The sequence below is a fragment of the Carassius carassius genome, chromosome 1 (genome assembly GCF_963082965.1).
Source record: "Carassius carassius chromosome 1, fCarCar2.1, whole genome shotgun sequence".
Lineage (NCBI taxonomy): Eukaryota > Metazoa > Chordata > Actinopteri > Cypriniformes > Cyprinidae > Carassius > Carassius carassius.
In genome coordinates, this window is record NC_081755.1 from 359452 (window position 1) to 362602 (window position 3151).

Consider the following 3151-nt stretch of genomic DNA (forward strand, 5'->3'; position numbering starts at 1 on the left):
TGATATTTTAGAAACAAGTGCACATAGGCTATAACATAAAGGGTAATTGCTGGAAAAAAATACACTTTGTGCCATGTTGGTATACAAGGAGTGAAGGTTCTATAAAGGGCCTTGAGCATTTTCTTTCCTGCAGAAGTATGTGTTCAAAGCAGTTATAACACTGCATAGTTTTACTTGATCCCTTCAAAGTTGAATTTTCTCTGTAGCGTAAAGGTTGAGAATTGCTTGGACTTTGGCATTGTTTCCATGTTTGTGGAGTTAGTTTGTGGAATAAGTGCACAGCTTTTTAAAAAAGGTGCATGTCTATGTTTCTTATGGCATGCATTCAGCCAATCAGTGTATACTTATGTCACAGGTAGTTCCTATTATTCTGCTCTACTTTTGGCTCTACTCTTTTTTTTAGTCCTCTACAACAGCATTCCTAAAGCTAAACTCATTCCCAGTTCCTGCAGTGTACACATGCCGAAAAGCAGATGCTTCCACCAATAGTTATGAAAACATTCCTTCAGTGTGAAAGCCCCCTGTATTACATATAAATAGTTCAAATTTCCTCCTCATTCATTAAGCTGATGCCTTCAGATCAGCTGTAAACTGCCACTTAACCCTCTGGGGTCTAAGGGGGTTTTGGGGGCCTGAAGAAGTTTTGACATTCCCTTACTTTTGTGCTTTTTTCAGTTGCTTATAAACATATACATGGCAAGTCTGAAAACACTGTATAAAGTACAAACTGGGCTACAATAATATGTAAATAACATGTATGTACATCATTGTGTTTTTGAGAAAACAGCACATGTACGTCTGGCCGACGTCGCCCAATATCGAAACGTCGGCCTCATTACCTAAAACATCGGCCAGGCGGAGGCCGATATAATTCGGTCATTGCTCTGTTCTCAGCTCATCAATCGTCGGCCCTGAGTTGGTTCACGACCGCGGGCCAATGCCGCGCTTGTCTGTGTGTGCGTGCCCAGTTATTCATCTCTTTTAGCCACCCAGAGAGAGAGAAGAGACTCATCCCAGCGACATCTGTGGCTTTCAGGTAACATCACGACTTCACTTCAGCTAAATAAATAGAAAAATACTACTTTGTTAATTCTGTGACACTGATAAGGTACTAGTAAGGCACGCTGTGTGTTTTATACAGTTTATGGGCAGCTGAAGAGACTGGCTCATTTTCAAATAATGTTACCGTTAACTTGTTTAGCCAACGGTCACGGTAGCAATTTTTTTTAAATTAATGTTAACGCCTTAATGCGTTTCCAGCAGTTTCTCGGAGGGAAAATGTAAAAGCGGTTTATTAAAGAGAAGTCCTGACTGCTTTTTCACCGTGTTTTTCACTCTTTTACAGGCTGTCAGAAAGAATCCGTCTCTATACGGTGAGCTATTGTTGCTGTTGCTTTCTGAACTACAAAATGAGTTTTACATTCATTATTGAGTAATTCTTGAATGAGACTGTAAATTATAAATGTAATGTTTTAACTCTAACTCTAGATGTTTGTTTGTGTAAATGCTGTATGTGCGCGTTGAGTTCTGCGCGAGCGGGGAGCAGAGTTGCCATGGAAACCGGGCGTCAACACAAAAAACGTTACTGGCCAGCAGTGATCTCCGTCTCTCGCTGCGATTTACACTGTTTTAGGTATGTTTAGTCGCTAAAATCGCACAACTATTATATACAAAACGTTCCTGACACGTTTCTTACTTGTTATTGACATGTTTCAATAAAATGTATTTTATAGAAATGGTTTAGTGTCTTCAAAAAAGTCCGTTAGCATCTTAGCAGTTTTCAGCTGGGCTAACTTTGAGCTCTTGATGATGAAACTATGGGCTTTTGATAAAATCTTCGTGTGTGTATGAGATATTTTGATGGCTCTGTGAATGTTTTGCTGGTGATTTGTCAGTGTTGAAAAGGCTAATTTACTGAATCAATGACGTCACTTTCACTGAGAGTGTAATCGGCTTTAAAAAAAGTTCACATGAGTTTTGATATTTCATGATAAACAGATATTAATACAAATTGTTCTGTGATTTCAGGAGGAAAGAAACTCTACAGAACAGAAGTGAAGCTCCAAGATTTCAACATTTCTGAAGGGAGTTACTGACTTAGAAATACAGGTGAACTGAAGAAGCCCATGAAATACATTAATATGCCTTTTTCAGAATATATTTCACCAATTTTAAGAAGTCCCTGACATCAAAACATAAGTCAACCTCAACCTAAAACTAAAAATATAGATTCTGTTATTTTAAGATTATATTAGTAGTAGTAGTAGAATTTGTATATTACATATGTTATTTTAATTGTTATATGTTTGTTATATCTTTTATCTGAATTTTACCTCTGCTCTATCTTGTTTCCTTTTAATGAAGCTGGAACTGCAGAGTAAATATTGTTGTGTCTGTGTCAGATTGCTTGTTTTGTTCCTGGACTCTTCAGTGATGATGAGCAGAGTCTGAGTGAACCTGCTGTCAGACAGTGAGTACCGTGGGGTTTCAGTCAGGGCCTTCAGTAAACGACTGTAAGATACCTGTACACATCTCTGTTACAGCTAACGCACCTGTATGTGTAATGCACATATTATGCCACACACAGGCTCTCAACAACAATGACGGCTGATCAACAACTTCAACAGTAGGCTCGATTAGTGTTGGTTAAAGGGATAGTTCACCCCAAAATGAAAATTTGCTGTTAATTTACTCTCCCTCAGGTCATCCAAGGTGTGGGTGACGTTTTGGTAACACTTTATAAGAAAGTTCAGTTGTAAGTCACTTAAGTTTGTTAACTTTTACAAAACATTCATAAGCGCATATACTAACAAGTGATATACTAATAATTTTTGTATGTTTTGTAAATTAATTTTTAAGTAATTTACAAGTAATTAGATTATGATGAACTAATTATTTACGAAACATGACTATGCGTTCATAGAAATAAATGTTAATATTTTTTATCTGTAGATTAAAGGGTTAGTTCACCGAAAAATCATAATTATGTCATTAATAACTCACCCTCATGTCGTTCCAAACCTGTGAGACCTCCGTTTATCTTCTGAACACAGTTTAAGATATTTTAGATTTAGTCCGAGAGCTCTCAGTCCCTCCATTGAAGCTGTGTGTACGGTCTACTGTCCATGTCCAGAAAGGTAAGAAAAACATC

At 37.4% G+C, this 3151-nt stretch overlaps 1 long non-coding RNA gene across 1 annotated transcript; it reads left to right on the plus strand.

Moving 5' to 3' along the window:
- Nucleotides 1-821: 821 nt before the first annotated feature.
- LOC132136086 (uncharacterized) lies at nucleotides 822-2577 on the plus strand. Its single transcript, XR_009431041.1, has 3 exons — nucleotides 822-1637; nucleotides 2029-2109; nucleotides 2403-2577. It is a non-coding gene; the product is annotated as an uncharacterized LOC132136086 (long non-coding RNA).
- Nucleotides 2578-3151: the final 574 nt, after the last annotated feature.